Source organism: Musca autumnalis, unplaced genomic scaffold, assembly GCF_047663935.1.
Source record: "Musca autumnalis isolate F117 unplaced genomic scaffold, ASM4766393v1 scaffold_5, whole genome shotgun sequence".
Taxonomy (NCBI): Eukaryota; Metazoa; Arthropoda; class Insecta; order Diptera; family Muscidae; genus Musca; species Musca autumnalis.
The window spans coordinates 107912177-107931840 of record NW_027412088.1 but is presented as its reverse complement, the minus strand read 5'-3'; the positions used below and the strand labels follow the sequence as shown (position 1 = coordinate 107931840).

The following is a 19664-nucleotide window of genomic DNA, read 5'->3' as shown; positions in this document are numbered from 1 at the left end:
TAGCTAATTTGGTCTGAAAGTGTAGCTAAAATAGTAAAAATACCTGAAATCTGGCGGTACCTTTATATGCCTATATAGTCCATCTTCGAACTTGACCTGTCGGCAAACAAAATACCCATCTTTTCCAAATTTTAGTGCCCTGACTCAATTGTAGAGGATGCTAGAGCGATTTTACTGATGAACCAAAGGACGGACTTACATAAAAACCAAAAAAGTTAAAATGCAAAAAATTGCACAACCGATTTCATTAGTTTATCCCATTTTCTATGATATTTTTGTTTTCATTATTACTTAAAAATAAATTTCTTTGGTATAATCTTTATACTAGTAGAACCCTGGTCCGCGTTGTTGGCTCGTCGTAATGAATTTTAATGACAACTTTTCATGGCCTTTATGCATAATTCACCTGATGCCATTACCAACGAACGACATTTGATTTTTATTATATACAGTATAGTCTCTATAATCCGGACACTCGTTAATCCGGACAACGCGGTAATCCGGACACTAGAATTTTTTACATTGTAGACTCAGTAATCCGGACATTACACATTTTTCTTACCTCGATAATCCGGACGTCAATATTAGAAAATGTAAGTTTTTCAAAGTTTTCAGCTCAGATCTCGACTTACTAGATATCCACTGTCAACTGGTCAATATGAAATTAACCATCTGAATCTGTCAAATAATTTTCCTATCGTTCAACCATTGATGACTGGCTATGATAAGCAACAGTATTTAGCCTGGTTCCCTGAAAAATCGTTGTTGAGTGGTGCTTTCCTCTAAAGGAATTAGTTCATTAGCCCCTAATAGTGAGAATGTTCCATGGGGGCATGTAATGTATTTTGAGGATATTTTACCTAGAAATGTTTAAATCACTTAAAACGTAAAAGCCTGGGTTCATAAGCGGCCTCGACTGCTTGCCTTGCTTTCCTGCTTCATTTCTGACATAACAAAAATAAAAGAATAAATAAGGCCGAGTCTATTTCGAACTACGTTGCCCTTTTCTCAATTATCGATAACTGTCCAACAACCACAAAATATTTTGTGGTTGCATGATGAATGACAAAAATGAACGGCCACACTAGCAAGCAACCGCAAAGCTGTCATTCAACATTGACAATGTGTACCCAGCTTAAAACAATATGTGTGTTCCCGTACTTTTTGAATGGAAAAAGTAGTAAAATAGCGAGCTGTGAAAAATGAGATACACATACAAGTTTATTGAAAGAAATGTCAATGTCGGCCTACAACCCAATCAGAAGGCGGCAACCATGTTACTATTTTTTCACGCTCAAATTTGTCGGGTAAAAAGTTTTTAAGAATATACACCAGTTGTAGAGAAGTTTAAGATGACTACACTGCACTATAGGTAATTTGCCCTGTTTTTGAGACAAAAATTAATAACAGCGGAGTAAAGGGATTTTTTAACTTTTTAAATTATTTATGTGTAAAAGTGAGATAAAACAATGATTTTTACAGATAAATTCGGATATAAGGAACAACGGTTATAAGCAACTACAACGCTATTCCTTCCAATGCCATTATCAATAGTTTTCTTATACACAACAAACTGTTGAAAACGACCACGGTATTAAGTAACAAAAATGTTGTCCCCGCGAGAAGATTTTTAAACGAATTGTTATTACAATGTTGTATATTTTTTGAACATATGTTAATAAAGACGAGTTTAGTACTCCTTTAAATGGTTTCAATGATTAATATGTAAAAGAGAGATAATATAAAGCTTACTACTGCCGCACCGTTTATAGAAAACCACGGATATAACGGACAATTTGTCGCCATTACCTACTTTACTTGAAATGAAATTGTAAACAACAATATTTTTTATATTCATTATTTATTTCCTCAAACCAAACTTACACAATTTTAAGACTTTTTATTGAGAAGTAACCTTATAAAATCTAATAAATATCAAAAAACGGGCAAAATCGGGTTTTGAAACCTAGTAATACCAACGCAGAAGACTTTCAGTAATGTGTTCGAGGTGGCAAAATCACGGCCAAACACGGCCAATTCAGTATAAGTCTATATGAAGTGAGTTTAAGACAAATAAAATATTTATTTCTGACTTTTGGTGTTTTTTTGTCGCAACCCAAAATGTTTAAACTATATTATATATTAAATAAATTCCTCTCGCAATTGCTAATCTATTCCATTTTACATATATTTATATTTGGTTTATTTTTCCGCGGTTTTAAATACATTGAAAAATGCCTTATAATATATATTTTTTTAGTTTTTCTTCGAAATTCTCACTTTGACGACAATTTAAACCGCGATAATGACGCTATTTTAAAAAAATATCATTCATATTAATAAATTTTGGCATGTTCTTTTTTCAATGCCAACTAAAAAATTATTATTATTAAAAGTTGCAAAATCGACTTTTTGCCTCAAAAACTGGGCGAATTACCTATAGTGCACTGGAGGAATATAAGACGTAAATTTGCTAGCCAGGGAAGCTGCTTCCAGTCTTAAAATAGTCGCAACCCATAATATTTGCTTAATATGAATTGTTTACCTTATATGCCAGGTTATTATCTAGTAAAAGTCCATTATTAATAATTTAAACGTATAAAATTATATGTTATTTTAGTACTCGGTAATCCGGTCAATTCGATAATCCGGACACCGCCGAAACATGTGGTGTCCGAATTATCGAGATTATACTGTAGATATAACATTTTTAACGAAATTGGGTATAGGAGAAGTACCCTGTCTCCTCCGAAGTTCAGCAAAATATGTAGCCTATTAAAATGGAAAATTGAAAAAAAGTGGGCGTGTTCAAATTTTCTTTGCATAAAAACCTAAGTTGGGTTATGACGAACATTTCAAAAAAAGAATTACCCAAATCGGTCCAGCCGTTCTCAATGGATGACATTACCAACGAATGATATTTGTATTTTTATTCAGAAAGATATAGCATTTTTAACGAAATAGGGTATAGGGGAAGTACCCGGTCCCTTCCGAAATTCAACAAAATATGTAGCCTATTTTCACCGCTGGCTATCGCTGTACATTTCCTTACAATTACAGAAAAATCAGTTCAGTAGTTTTTGTAGAAAAGATTAAAATTGAAAAAAGTGGGCGTAAATTGAGTTATGACAAACATTCTAAAAAAGAATTATCCAAATCGGTCTAGCCGTTCTTAACTGATGCCATTACCAACGAACGATATTTAATTTTTTATGTAGATTTGTTGTATGTAATTTCCACGTACATTTTCCGAGTAACTTTGGTATAAATGTCACAGATATATTGATGAATACAATTTGCGACAAGGTGTCAAATTACCTCAGGTTACTCTGATATAACAACCCTCACATAAACAAGAACCTCACATTTGTCTATAAAGTATTTGTTTCACATTGGTTACACTTTTCGAAAGTTTAGGCTACCGACACCGAAATCGTACCTCGACTGTTGTAATTATACCCTTATCATTTATGCTAACGAGGGTATGTACACATTCATACGGGCAAAATATGCCTCATCGAAACAATAGTTTTAGACCCCAAGTATTTTTGGACGAAATACTTTTCAGACAATTTGGAGTTGATTTAGCCATGTCCGTCCGTCTGTCTGGCTGGCTGGAGCGCACGATAACTCTCGAACGGATCCACCGATTCGGTCCAAAATTTAGCTTTCGTAATATTTTGTCCAAATTTAGTCAGACGAGGTTTCAATATGGACTGCTCTCGATTCGCTTTGTTTTTTGTTGTAAAAACTTGTATTCACTGTCCCCTATACGACGATATAAGTTTCATCAGGGGCAAGTCCATACTTCCTGAGAAAATAGCCTGAAAGTTGCAAAAAAAACCTATGACACCAGGGACGTAGCCAGGATTTCATTTCGGGGGGGGCCCACCTGACCAAAATTTTGAAAGTTCATGTTAGCGAAAATTTCTTATTTAGCAAAGACGTAATCTATATTTTAGACTTATATTACTGATGAAATAATGTTCATTGCTATATTTTAATTAAAATGATGTAAGACTTCTTGACCAATGTCCCTTGTCTTTTTGATAATATATCAGAGTTAATATATGTTCAAAACAATGGATATTTTAATAATCGCATATATTTTTGGGTGTATCATTTATCAAATAACTAACAACTACAGTGAATGTTATGTAATTCAGTGATATCACTTCGGTAAGACCAAAATAAGGAGTGTACAATCGGAATACCTTAGAAATATCTTAAGATTTGGCTTTTTTGTTTACATGGATTATTGAGGACATTTTCTTTTATTTTATGCAGAGGGAACGTTCGGATATCATGACGTTATCCAGTAGTATTTTTTATATTTACAGGTATATTTAGGAGTTATATAAATAAAGGAAAAACGCCAAGACACGTGTCTTCTTTTTTGTCTTTTATCACGCTGCACTGTCAGAATATGGTCAATTTCGGAAATTCAATCGCTGTTATTGTCATAAAGAAAACAATTGTAGTTATTTCCCAAAGTATATTTTGGTGTCCAATTGTAGATCTTATCGCAAAGAATTTCTGAAAGCTGATAGTGGTTTTCTTGATAGAGAACTAATGCTGAGCAATAGTGAGTCTATCCATGATGAAATTCTAGCACCCAATCGCGGGACAATCGTCGGACTTCTCTTATAGAAATTCTGGTTTCCTATCGTGGATCTTCTCATAAGTTGATCAGGAACTAGGAAAACTCTGGCAACCAGTCTTGAATTCTTTTAAAATGAAATTCTGGCGCCAATCCAAGGTCTATCATGTGTACATTCTTTTATCAAAAATTTATAAACACAATTTTCCCCAATCTACATTTTTTATACTCTCAGCCTTTAGTTCAAATGTGCCTCATCGAAATAATGGTTTTAAGGGCAAAGAGTGTTTGGAAGAAATGTGTTTCAGAAAATTTGGAGTCCACCTAGCTATGTTCGTCCATCTGGGTGGCTGCCTGGAGAATACGATAATTCTCGAACAGATCAACCGATTCTGTCCCAAATTTGGCCTTCGTGATATTTTGTCCAAATTTTGATCAACTTCGAATATGGACAATATCGATCCACTCTTTCGATATCCTTCCACAGAGTATTTCTACAATTTTCAGAGAAGTGCAGTTTAAGACCCCTCTGGATAATTAGTAAATATGGTTTCACTTCCTTTATGCTAATAATTTAGTTATAAGTACATAATAATATGAAATAAATAAACGCTTTGCTTTTTTGCAACAAGCGTTCTCGGGTCCCCTATTACTACAGTACAAGTTTTATCAGGGGCAAGCCCATACTTCCAGAGAAATGGCTCGAAAGCAGTAAAGAACACCTACGGCACCTCCCATGTGCGCACGACACCTTTCGAACCGGATTCTGCGTTGGTATAAACTTTGTTTATCGCGATATTTCTGCGAGCCTTATATAAAGTTCGAAGATGGTGATTTTCGGTCTACTCCTTCTGGTGTTTTCCCTCAAATTCCAAGAATTTTAGCTAAAGCGGTATGTGCGATTTTTCTTGAATGGAGCAACAGATTTGGACCAAACTTTGGATTTAGTAATGTTTTGTCCAAACTTAGTTTTAGCTCGCAAATGAACCACATTGGTGAAGAACTGAAATGACTGGTGGGCGCAATATCTTTTAAAAGGAATGATCCCCAAAATAATATCTACTTCCAAATTAACCTATGTTGGTCCGGTCCATTTCTTCAGGTACCTTCACCGCAACAATTGTGGTCAATGATAAAATCTATATTACAATTCTGAAAATCTCCTAATACATAGCTTTGGGTTAAGGGATTTTGGTTGTGTAGCCTTTGTTCGATCTGTCCATAATTGAAAGTTTCAGTTCACACAGGCTCAAGGTATATTCCTGTCCGCAAAGCCGACTGATACTTGTTGAGATTTTGACGACGAAGAATTTCTTTCCGACAAGTTTTTTTATACCCTACACCATTATGTGGGGAGGGTATTATAAGTTGGTTTTGGCCAAAAAGTTTGTAACGCATTGAAATAATGGTCGTAGACCCAAATACCAAAAATATACCAAAATTAACCCAGCAAAATTTGAAGGAAGGGGTTTCATGCGATGACGTGATTTCATGGCATCTTTTGCATTGGTTCAAACGAAGTCGTTAAAGATCCGATCTTTTCATTAGCATTTGAACCAATGCAAAGGAAGTTGTGAAAGATCCGATCTTTTCATCAGCATTTGAACCCATGCAAAGGAAGTCGTGAAAGATCCGATCTTTTCATCAGTATTTGAACCCATTCCATCGATCCAATAGAGATGAAGTTTGTGTTTTTATGTATACAAATTTGCTTAATTTATAAGATTAATTATTTAAAATAGGCTTGATGTTGTCGGAGACTCGAAACAACAACCAACGTTGTTAAAACTCTTGTCGTAATGATAATGTCATTGCAAAGGGTTGGTGAAAATGACATGCCAAAGCATTGGTGGAAATGACATGCCAAAGCATTGGTGAAAATGACATGCCAAAGCATTGGTGTAAATGACATGCTTTGGATCCAACAATGAATAGCATCTTTTGGGGTCCACGCTCATATAAAATTCATCGATGAGGATGCTAAAAAGATGACATGCCAGATCACTTTCACCCATGATTCAATTGCATCTTTGGCATCGAACATTTTGCTGGGTAATGTCTCGACGAGCTGAGTCGAACTGTCTATGTTTTGATCGGATGGTCACGAAATTGTTGTTGCTTATGGGGGTCCCAGAGAGAAAGAGGCATATTATGTTTGGTGGGAGTCGGATTATTTTCCCTAAAAGAAATGCTTACCAGTGAAAAGCTTATGCACAGGGGTAGTGGTGTAGGGTATCACATGGGCGGCCACGTCCCGACTATAGCCTTTGGTCACTTGTTTGATTTCGTTTGTCGTCACAAAGTCCTTTGCGAAGAAGAAAAAAGGAACATTTCTAGAAATGTGTATCCATTGAAAGTACTTCCAAAATACAATTCAATGAGTAATCGACAGAAAAATCCCTGAAGATGAAATTCAATGTAATTTCGAAATATTGGAAATAATATGCAATAAATAAAATATAAACTTTAACCTCAATAATCTTGATTTTATTATCATTCGAAAGGTCGAACAAAACATAAAAATACGAAAGAAAAATCCTTTTTTGTACAATAGGCATTTACTAATTTGTAGCAAGAGACCAGTTTCAAATAATCTCAACGGGCGATACTGTGGTGGAACAGAATTATATCATAAAAAATGGTTGATATAGTTTTTTTTTGCAAATTTCAAACATAATAAAGAATTTGTAATTGTTATGATGTTTAATATAGTTCATTAAAAAAACGTGTTAGAAACTATGTACAAAAATTTAAAACCACAAAATTAAAAAACGATTTTATCTTTCATTGTTGAATTGCTCTTATCAAAAATTTCAAAAACAAAAGATCGCAAGAATTTATAAGCCATAGTATTGCACGTAATATGCAACAAACGTTCAACAAATACAAATAAGCATTTTGTTCTGAACTCAGTAACACTTGCAGTCAACTATGCGGAAAATTGCTCAAAAAGTCTAACGTTTTCATTAGTCTTTATACTTTCAAATATGTTGGACATAAGTAAACCAATGTAGTTAAATAATTCTCTGTAATTCTTCATCCAAATACTTTACATATTTCTTGAAACATTGAAAACATTTTAAAATTTTATTCAAGAATTAAAAAAAATGTGTAGCATAAGCTAATATCCTATGGGATCGAAAATCATTTCGGGGGGGGCCCGGGCCCCCCGGGCCCCCCCCCTGGCTACGTCGGTGTATGACACCGTGTGTAGTGGTTGGAGCGCACGATAACTCTCGAACGGATCAACCGATTCGCTCCAAACTGTGGCCTTCGTAATATTTTGTCCAAACTAAGTTTAAGTTCGAAGATAAGCCATATCGGTCCACTCCTTCAGGTGCCTCTCCCACACAATTTCAAAAATGTTCGGAAAAGTTGGGAGTGACTGATTTGGTCCATACGTAACACATCCTAATAATATAGATCAGGTTCGAATATGGACTATATTTCGGATAACTTCACTTTAAGACCTAATCTCGAATCAATTTGATTTTTGTTGAAGCAACTTGCATTCGCTGCTTCAATTACGACGGTAAAAGGTTTTTTCAGGGGCAAGTCCATACTTCTTGCGAAAACAGCCCGAAAGGTATAAAAAACCCCATATCACCATATGTAGTGGGTGGAGAGCACCATAACTCTCGAACTGATTTGATCCAAAATTCGGCCTTCGTCATATTTTGTCCAAACTTATTTTCAGTTCGAAGATGGGCAATACCAGTCCACAACTTCCACCCAATATTTAAAAAATGTCACTAAAATGGTATGCACTTTGGATCTCCTAATATTTTGTCCAACTTTTGTTTAACTTCTAAAGTGGCCCATATCGGTCCTCTCCATAGGGTACCTCCCCCCAAAAAGTTCGATACTTGTAGCTAAGTGCAGATTAAAGTCTGTTTAAAGATCCTTTGGAAATATATTATGTTTTCCGTTTATAAATATATGCTTAGTGGCATACTGGTCCAAAAATTATACGATGAACCACTGAAATGACTAGTGGGCGCGTTACTTTTCGAAAAGATATGACTCCCAAAATAAGATCCACTTCCATAATGAACCAAGTCGGTCCACGTATGCGAAGTCACCATGTCTTCGTATTGGGTTTGCTTAAAAAGCTTGATTTGCAGGGCATGTAAATAATCTTCCTATACATACACGAATGAAAAGAAAGCCTCTCTAACATGTATCCCAAACATATTTTGTAGTAAACCAATATCAAATATATATTTGGGTGCAAACAAATATTTGTTTTGATAAAATATAAATACAAACCCAAAATCCACAAAAACACATACACCTGAGTAAGGCAATGGGTCTCCAGTGGGCGTAAATTTACTCTCGCTCCCAACCTGTGTAGACTCTAACTTGTGGTGACCGAGAGTAAATTTACGCTCACTGGATACCCATTGTCTTACACCGGCATACACACATTTATAAATGGTGGTGTTTTTTTTTTTTTAATGTATAGAAATACCAAACACAAAAGCAACAACAGACGCGTAGATACATAAAAAATTGCAAATAAAAGAAATAGCGTCACACTTTTAGAAAAAAAAAAATAAATAAATAAAAACTTTTAACATCGTTGAACGCTTCTCGTTAGTTGTAAAATAAAAGAAGTTCTGCTCAAAATTGAAACCATCAACGGGAAATCGGCATCTGAAATCAAATGATTATAAAATGTAATAAATAGGTACATCGATATTACAAATATATGCATGTACATATATTAAAAATGTATTAATGTTATTACCAATATTAATGCGATTTCTTCCTTGTCCATTAAAATATTTCCATTCGCCTTTTTGATTCAATTATAAAATTTCCAATTATAAAATGTATTGGTTATTTAATTAACTAAAAAGGACAATTGGGGGCCAACGTGGTGCAATGGTTAGCACGTCACCCTTGCACTCAGAAGTTCTGCGGTTCGAATCCTAGGCCAAGCAACAATTTTCAACGGTGGCAAAATTCCCCCTCAGTAATTTTGACGACATTTCCTGAGTATTTAAGCCATGAAAAACTTCTCTATAAGTGGTGTCGTAAGACACGCCGTTCGGACTCGGCAATAAAAAGTAGGTCCCATATCATTGAGCCAATATGAATCGGCGTGCACTCATTGATATGAGAGAAGTCTCCCTTGTCCCATCTGGGATGTTTGTGGAACAATTATATCTTATATATATAAAAATGGTGTAAAAAATGTATAGTAATTCATAAAATGAGAACGGCTAGGCCGATTTTTGTAAAATTTTTTGTCAGTTATTCGCATTTTCGAGGAGAAGGTCTTTGCGGAAGAAAATTTTGGAAAATCCCTCTGGAAAAGTCGGAAAATTGGAAAAATCGAAAATTGAGTTTTTGTATGAAATTTTATTCCTTAATAGCGAGACGAAGTTCGCCGGGTCCGCTAGTATATTATAAAAAGGACAATTTCTTAAAAAAAAAAAAAAAACACAAACACTGATTTATTCACTCACTTTACCGTCTTTATTCAACGATTGTATTTAGAAAACTGAAGAAAAAAAAAACAACATAATTCATACCATTGTTTTTCTTTTGTTCCTCTTCTCTTACTACTTTGATTAACAACAACAAAGCACGAAACACACGTGTTTTTAGCCGCATACACACCACCACAGCACAAGCACACATTTTTACCCTAACTTCTTCGCTTCTGCGTCTTTTCTTAAACCATACACACAGCTCTTTATTATAAAACAGCATTCCGCAGCCCCGAGAGCCTATAAATATGATTGTCCTTCTTACAGCAGGAGTTGTATAAGTCTCGCATAATTTTGATCCCACGCTCACAGCACTGGTGCTTCGAGCAATGCTGAGTAGAGATACATTTGAGAGCTTTTGGTTAGTCATTCAGAGTTACAGATAGTTCTTCAATATCTTCAGCGCCCAACAATTGAATAATGAAGAAGAGATCAGCCCCTGTTTAAGAAAGAATGAACAGATTTTACGCAACATGTTCGGTTTCAGGCATTAAGCTTTCGTATCGTCTGATAACACACAGTTTCTCAGCAAGAATCTAAAAATTTTACTGTGATAACAAATTTGTCCTTTATGGTATCCAAAATAGTATCATTAGTAGATTCTAGCTGGTTCTGGAACAAAACATATTACAACAATCTCGGTTCGAAAATTTGACAAAAAACATGAATTCAAAAGTCCGAAAATCGGGGGTATCGCTCTATGGGGGCTATAGAAGACGTGGATCTATGCCGAAAAATGTCTAATTTTGGTGGTATATTTAGGCCACAACCTTCAAAATACGGAAAGTAGGGAGGAACCCTTCAATGGCGGCTACATGAAGAAGTGGAAAGTTATACACCCCCAACGAAGATAACATACCAAATTTCAGTGGAATGTTAAAGCCACATCCTTCGGGACGTATGGGGGCTATATGAAGACGAAATACGAAAGTTTTGGCATTGAATATTCAATTAATTGAATATCGGGAGGCGCCGTTCTATGGGGCTATATGAGAACATGAACATATGCCGAAGAAGACAAAATGCCAAATTTCAGTTATTTATTTTTTAGAGCGAGATAGTCTAATTTCAAAATGGCATAAAAAGCGATCCATTCTAATTCTTTTTCGATAGCATACCCTAGCCAACAATGCTGAATTCCTTACATTTTGCTTAGTGTGGTAGCTTAATCTTCCATTACTTTATACTCACAAAGAAAGTCTTTTATTACTCATCATCGATTACGGTGCATCAACATTACTAGCTGTATGTTTATGCATTTCCAATAAGCTTCTAGTTGAAACGTCAGCATTGGCTTGAAGTCGGACACCTTGGGGTATTTATTAATTAGTTTTTTGTTAAATTGAATTTTTACAACAGACATTAAAAGTTTATTAGCTTTATAGTAGTTTCTTTGAATAATAACATTTATTTTGTTAGTTATAACATTTTTTATCGTTCTAGCCAAGGAGCCAGTCTGTCGTCCACACAAGCTGTTAAGGTAAGTGTTATCAATGAATTTTTAATCACAGTGACACGACATGAAATTTTAATTTTTTTAGGTGTAGTATGTAATGAAATGTGTAAAATATACGAGCTGTTTTTATAATTGTAAAATTAATTAGGTAGCCCCATGAATGAAAAACAACTGTTCATTATGAATATTGTAATATGAATATTAGTACTCCACAACTGATCTTAATTGAAAAAGTAAAATAGCGGCACATCAAAGTATTAGAGTTATGTCTTGCAAAAATCATTTTGGAGATCCGAAAGTTCCTCTTGTTGAATGTTTCTTTAGATATTCTTTTTTAGTACTCCACAACTGATCTTAATTGAAAAAGTAAAATAGCGGCACACCAAAGTATTAGAGTTATGTCTTGCAAAAATCATTTTGGAGATCCGAAAGTTCCTCTTGTTGAATGTTTCTTTAGATATTCTTTTTTCTTTGTCCAAAAGCGGAAGTTCTTCGTTATTATTTTTTTCCCCACGTCACTGATTTACGAAAATTGAAAAAAAAAATATTTATGAGTATTAAATTAAAATTCTCCGCATATTCAATTCGTGCTCATGTAACGCCCCTATATAAAAATGCACATCCATACTTGTTGAGGCTAAAAACACCTGCCAATACCACATAACACAAAAAAAACAAGTGTGGAGACACCTATCAATACCCTGACAGATTTCTGTCAATCTTCTTCCACATAATAATTTCTACTCCATTGGAAGACGACGGACGGCGTGTAAGCGAACAACGTTAACATGCGGTAATAGTTGTCATAGATAATAATAAGAAATTTATGATCAAATAAATCGTGGCTAATATTGAAGTGCGGTTGGACATCGAGTGTCTGTCATGTGTTGATGTGTTAAAGGAAATTTATGAATTCATCATCTTTGCGTGGTATTATTAGAAATAATAATGATGATATGTAAATTAGAATTAAAAAAAAAAAAATTAATAATTTTCAAACCACAACAGAACGCAAAAATATAATCATGTTGTACGACTTTAGCTTTGGTAAACAAATTTTGCTATTTTCGTTATACAAATAAATTTGTATAAAATGAACATAAAACTTGTTGAGGAGAGCTATGAAAATGTATATTTTGTGAGAGCAGGATGTTATCACAATACAACAGAGGTCCTATTAAAATGAATCCATCCATCCATCGAAATCACATATTATTTCAAAAGTTATGACCTTCCGAAAGAGATTACCCAAAACCGCCAAAATATTTGGTCCAAAGATCCATTGAAAGATAAGTTATTTCAATTAGCAAGTGAGATGTCATTCTCTCAAAAAAGGACTACCGTGTGTAAAAAACCGGTCAAGACAAAAGGAAAATGCATCGGAATTCCATGCAAAAAATTTAGTTAATTTTGATAACTAAATATTTTTCGATCTTAGCGATCTACACCAAAATCAAATAATCATTTGAAATCTGAGACGGTGTCGAGATACATTTCTGACTACGTCCCTGATATAGACATGAGGCGTAAGCGGTCAAACTTATTGTCGATGCTTTTTTCACTCGGTTTACGACACCTCCAAAATATGGTTTTTGTTCAACGATTATCGTCGCTAGAAGGTGCTATTGAAGGTTTCAGTGACGAAAATCGTTGACCAAACCTTTTTTCTGGATGTGCGAAAAAATGAAGTAATTGGGTGTCAAGTCTGTGCTGTACGGCGGATGACCCATCAATTCCACGTTTTGCCCGGTGAAATGCGCTGGTTTGAATCGATATGTGAGAGCCCACATTGTCATGGTGCACAATGTCCATTTTTCGAATTTCTCCGAAGACTTCGGGGAAAAAATTATGGTGTACCACTCAGAATTGACCTCGTACGTTGCTCAAGTAGAATAGTCGCCACATGACCAGTTTCGCCAAAGAAACAAGCGACCATTTGCTTCGACGTGCTTCTTCCATGAACTACTTTTGTTGGATTTGGCTCACCTTCGAAGACCCACAAGGTCATTTGCTGTTTTGTTTCGGACTCATACACATATATCCGAGCTTCGTCACCTGTGCCAATCTTATAAACGTATTTTGAAGCACCGTGATGGTATTTTTTCAATGGAAGAAGATAAGATTTCCTTTACATTATTGCAAAGTAATTGGAGTAGGTAGTCAAACAACGGAGAAATCGCAACAATCGGAAATCCATCCAGGTCGCAATTTTGATAGGGTCGCACAGAGGGGAAACATAGGCCTAAAGTTGCTCAAAACTCAAAATATGAAAATCGTGTTTTTATGAAAAAAAAACTGTTGATAAAAGGCAACCAGACACATTTCTACATTTGCTATAACCATCCTCGACTTTGTAAGATTAACCAATCCGATGCAGCAGTCGATTGAACACAGCCATACTGAAAACAACAACTAAATTTGCGAAAACTAAGAAATTAGGTGAACATTAAAATTACATTATTTTCGCGAAAATTTATATTTTTCAAGATTTATTGTTTTTGTACAGTCTCCGAACAAGATTAGCATTTAAAATTTTCAGATTGATCTTACATCTTTGCTCTTTAATAATGGTGATACATATCCTCTTTATGAATTTTTTTTTTTTTTTTTTTGATAATTTTTAAGATTTCTACAATTTCAATAGTGAAAAAGTCTATTTCCCCGTCGTTTCCCGACAATAGTTTCTTCTAATGTTTTATGCGCTTGAGTCTCAAATATCAGATTCAATCATAAAAAATTACGCATATTTGCGCCATTCCGAAAAAAATCTAATTTTTCTCAACTAAAATATGAAATATTTTTATATGGAATTGCAAGGTTTACTCACACTAAATTTTGTTCCGCCTTATAACCGGGACTCTTATTTATCATACTAAACCAACACCTATCAAATATGTTTGCATTATTCAGAAATATTCACGGCTTTTCTCATGTGAATTTAAGTAAGTTTCAAAAAATAACATTTGGAATGAAATATATGTATATGGGACTGTACCGATTGTTTGAGGTTAAGGTTGCATGTGTCAAATTTCAGTGATTTTGGTGCATTTTTATATCATATCAGATGCGAATGTATGGAAGCTGCATCTAAATCTGGACCGATTTTCATTATTTTCTATAGGATTAACCCTTGTACAGAAGATATGCTTTGTGCAAAATTTTATATCAATCCGATTATAAATGACCTTTCTAGGGCTTTTGATCAAATTTTAACACAAATTTCCGCTTTGTGGGTCGTCACGAAATTTTGGGTGGGTAATAAGGCTGCCAGAGAGGAAGGAGCATATTGAGTTTGGTGATAGTCGGATAATATTCAAGAGTCGGAATGGGCAAAAAAACTTATGTGGACAAAAAATTTGTGCTTTTTTATTTGAATTGTACTGTCGAGTATCTCAGCAATAAAGACATTCTGAGCTTAAAAATGTTCCGAATTGTGTTACCAAAATTGGCGAAATGTTTGTGATGCTGAAAAAGCCGCTGAGATATCTAAATTTCCAATTTATGCTTCTGTTGGACATATTCCCAGAGATGAAACTTAATGACAAATACGTCTGCTTCTATTTGGTGTATTAAAGACATGTAAAATGCTAACCAAGAAAACCAGTGAGGCTTTCAATTAGTACCAAGTAGATGTCGACCGCAGTCAAATATAAAATTAAATATTAATTTTTCAAAGTCTAGTCTGGCTTAATCCCATTGTTGTTGTTTTAATATTTTTAAACAACTAATTTATTAGTGGAAAAAGTTTGGCATTGTTCGCCAAGGGGTAAGGCGGGGAAGATAAGTTTCGATCCTTGCCACAGGATTTCATCAGTTCCCTTGTTTCTTGTTTGTGGATATTTTCCACCGAATTTATTTTTCAATAACTTCTTCAACAAAAAACTTTTTATTCCCAAACATTAATCGTCAGCTCCAAGTACATATAAAGGTGAACAAAGAAAAACTTCAATGAGAAGTTTTTCTTTGGCAACCTCACACAAGACGAAAGTGTATGCAAAATAAACCAAACCTCTTCCACTGTTATGTGTCGTTGAATTTCAACGAATGCAACATAACAAAATGTTGTTGGTAGCTTGTCACAGCCATATCCAACCATAAAAACCGTGCCTGTGTTTCTCAAATAGAACATTGGTGGATTTTTTTTTTATTGGGATAGCTGATACAATTTTGTTTTCTCAAAATAGTCTGGTTTAATCCCATTGTTGTTGTTTTAAAAACATTTTGTTATGTTGCCTTCGTTGAAATTCAACGACACATAACAGTGGAAATGGTTTGGTTGGTTTTGCAAACACATTCGTCGGGGTTGTGTGAGGTTGCCAAAGAAAAACTTCGCATTGAAATTTTTTCTTTGTTCGAGCTGACAATTGATGTTTGGGTGTAAAAAGTTGAAAGATAAATAACTTCGGTGGAAAATATCCACAAACAAGAAACAAGGGAACTGATGAGATCCTGTGGCGAGGATCGAAGCTAGTCTTCCCTACCTTACACCTTGGCGAAAAATGCCAAACTTTTTCCAGTAATAAATTTGTTGTTTTTTTTTTTAAATTAAAACAACAGCAATGGGATTAAGCCAGACCAGTTTGAAAAAAAAAACAAGTGAGCAAAGGCTATAGTCGGGACGGGGCCGACCATGTGATACCCTACACCACTACCCCTGTGCATAAGCTTTTCACTGGTAAATATTTCTTTTAGGGAATATAATCCGACTACCACCAAACCAAAATTTCGTGACCATCCGATCAAAATTACGACCTGTAACGTGATTGCAAAAAAAGGAAGAATTGGATGCATTACTGACTGTTGTGGTATCTCCCTTGTTTGACCACCTTCACCAACTTACTTTACACCAATGTAAAGGTAATATATCGACAGGCTTTGCCGTTGGAATACCCCTACTAGAAGCCGATATATTCACAAAGAATTAAAGTTTGTCTCCACATGAGTTTTTCCCCATTCCGACCCCTAAATATTAACTGACTATCACCAAAAGCTATAGGTTTCTTCATCTGTGGGGCCCCATCTAGCCCAAAATTTCGTGACTACAAACAAAAAAACATTGTTCCACAACATCCCATACGGGACAAGGGAGACTTCTCTCATATCAATGAGTGCACCCCGATTCATATTTAGCTCAATGATATGGGGCCTACTGTTTATCGCCGAGTCCGAACGGCGTGTCTTAAGACACCACTTGTGGAGAAGTTTTTCAAGGCTGAAATACTCAGAAAATGTCGCCAACATTACTGAGCGGTATTTTGCCACCGTTGAAAAATGTTTGATGTTGCCTGGCCGGGGAATCGAACGCCCGACCTTCTGCGTGAAAGGCGGGAGTGCATACCATTGCACCACGGTGGCACCCAAAATTTCGTGACTATCCGATCAAAATTCCAACATGTAGCGTGATTACAAAAAATGGAAAGATTGGATATATTACTGCCTTTTGCGATATCTCGGTTGTTTGCCCACTTACGCCAACATACTTTGCATCAATATAAAGGAGATATTTTCTTCTTTCATTGGCGGGCTTTCCTTTTGGAATATGTACTCTTACAAGAAGCGGAGATATTCGCATACGAAAAAACACGTTGACGTTTCTCCACATAAGCTTTTTGCTTATTCCGACTCCTGAATATTATCCGACTACCACCAAACTTAATAGGCTTCTTCCTCTGAGGGGCCCTCATCAACTCCCAAAAAACGTGACGATCCGATCAAAATTGCGACATGTAGCGTGATTACAAAAAAAAATCGGCAAATGGGATGCATTACCGACTATTGCGATATCACTGTTGTTTGACCACCTACGACAAACTAATTTACATCGCTGCAAAGGTGATATTTTCTACTTTCATCAGCAGGTTTTGCTTTTGATATACCCAAAATATACACAAAAGCGGAGATATTCGCTTTGAAATAAAATGTTAACTATTGCTCCAAATAAGTTTTTTGCCCATTCCGACCCCTAAATATTATACGACCATCACCAAAATCAATAGGATTCTTCCCCTCCGGGACCCTCATCAACACCCAAAATTTGGTGACGATCCGATCAAAATTGCGACCTGAAGCGTGATTACAAGGTTTAGATGGACAGACGGACGGACACACATAGCCCAATCGACTCAGCTCGTCGAGACAATCATTTTGGTATATATAAGTATGGGTCTACGGCCATTATTTCGATGCGTTACAAACTTTTTGGACAACACCAACTTATAATACCCTCCCCACATAGTGGTGTAGGGTATAACAAAATTGTATCAGCTATCCCAATAAAAAACGCCACCAATGTTCTGATTAATTATTTTCGCCTTGAGTCATTTGGTATAAAAGCCAGATATGTGAAAACTTTAGTATCTCCATAAAAGAAATGTTTACGAGTGAAAAGCTGATGCCCTAGGGGTAGTGGTGTAGGGTATCATGTAGTCGGCCCCGTCCCGACTATAACCTTTGCTCACTTGTTTATTCTTTTATTGTTATGTCAGAAATGAAGCAAGCAAGAAAGCCAGGCGACGAGGCTGCATATGTAACCAGGCGTTCACGTTGCTGGGGTGTAAACTTTCTTTTGACTCGTAATATTATGGGTTATTTTGTTAAATCCTCATTTAGTATCTAATGAATCTTGAAAGTGCTAATATTTTCTGGATTTTAATTCACCACTAAATACCTTAAAAAATGCATTCTTATTTTATGTGTATTTAGTGAAATAATGAAATTTAAAATAAAATGTTAGGTGTAAACTTTCTTTTGACTCTGACTATATTTCTATGGACCAATGACAGCGTCCACTGTGCGTTGCCAGATGTTTCAATGGAGGCTGCATTTTCCAATAGTTGGTTTGAAAGTTATATTTTGGGATTAATTCAAGTAGAAGAAATTTCCTTCTTTCGTTCCTCAAACCATTACAGCTATGTATTAAGAATCGCTATATTTTCAGAACTATTTCCTTAAGAGTGAAGAATTACTAGTTCTTAAACATTAATTTTCCAAACCTATTGTCTACACACTATAGGTTGAGTATACCATATTTTGATTTAATATTCTTTTTACTATGTCAGTCAAGCCCATGTTTTATAATCCCAATTTTCATATCCTGCTATCAACACCCATTAACATTGCACTAACGACACGACAAAAGACATTGATGTTTAATCATCATCGATGGATGTGCCACAAATATTAAGGTGGTTCATTGAAATATTAGTATGTTTGAAGTTTGAAACAGATCTATAATAATGGTAATGTAAATAATTGCAAGGAATCTTTTGCCATAAATCTAATTCTAACAGCTACGCCGAAATTAAAAAATATATATGGGTCAATATTCCGAAAAGACTTGTTTCTGTGTCCCGACGCATTTAGGGCTAAAAATATTGAAAAAATTGCAATTCTAAGAAACGGAATAAGTGAAACAAAATGCCCTTAAACGAGGCTCGAAAATCAAAATTAAATATTCTGCATATTTATATGAAAAAAATTTGTCACAAAGTAAAAATACTCATTACCGTGACGTGTCCCCAGGCGGTTTGTCCCCAAAAAACACTGATATTAATTAATATTTCAAAATATATAATTAATATTAATATATATATTACTATCAAAGTGCCCGCTACTTCGTATGCGTTAAATATACAAAACAAATAAACAATATATAATATAGAATGGTGGAAACATTTTGTGTACTAATACGTACAAATTTAGTTCGATTTTCACCACGCCTACACATCAAGAGCAATCCACATTTTTTGAGATATTGAGGTTCTCAGTGCAAATACAGCCTAACCCAACAACCGCCATCCTCATTTCCAGCTATATCTGTTCCCCCAAAACCAATTATAGAACTATTTAGTACTTTACATGTAAATACATAAATACGAACCTCCTCCTATTATTTCAAAATTCGCTTACACAATAACAAATTGTACCAAATCCTGTGCCATTTACAACTTTTCGTATATTTATTGCACATATTTCTTAAATCGGACGATATAAGCAAATGATAACAGTAATCTTAATTCCAAATCCCACGAATCCAGATCTATCCGTTCATCCAATACATGGAACCATTTCGTACCCCTAAGTGTACCTAATTCCACATTTTAGGATTCGA

The 19664-nt window shown here is 35.1% G+C and overlaps 1 protein-coding gene across 5 annotated transcripts in view; it reads left to right on the top strand.

Annotated features, from left to right (window-relative positions):
• sano (CABIT domain-containing protein serrano) overlaps window positions 1-19664 on the top strand; it is a 711482-nt gene that overhangs the window by 456154 nt on the left and 235664 nt on the right. For 3 of the 5 annotated variants that reach the window (XM_073957408.1, XM_073957405.1, XM_073957406.1), the window contains one exon: window positions 11542-11578. The exons of 1 other annotated variant lie outside the window; for it this stretch is intronic. The gene's annotated coding sequence lies outside the window, so the exon portion shown is untranslated. Of the gene's footprint in view, window positions 1-11517; window positions 11579-19664 lie in introns of all 5 variants that reach the window. One more of the 5 variants, XM_073957409.1, reaches the window with a different exon arrangement.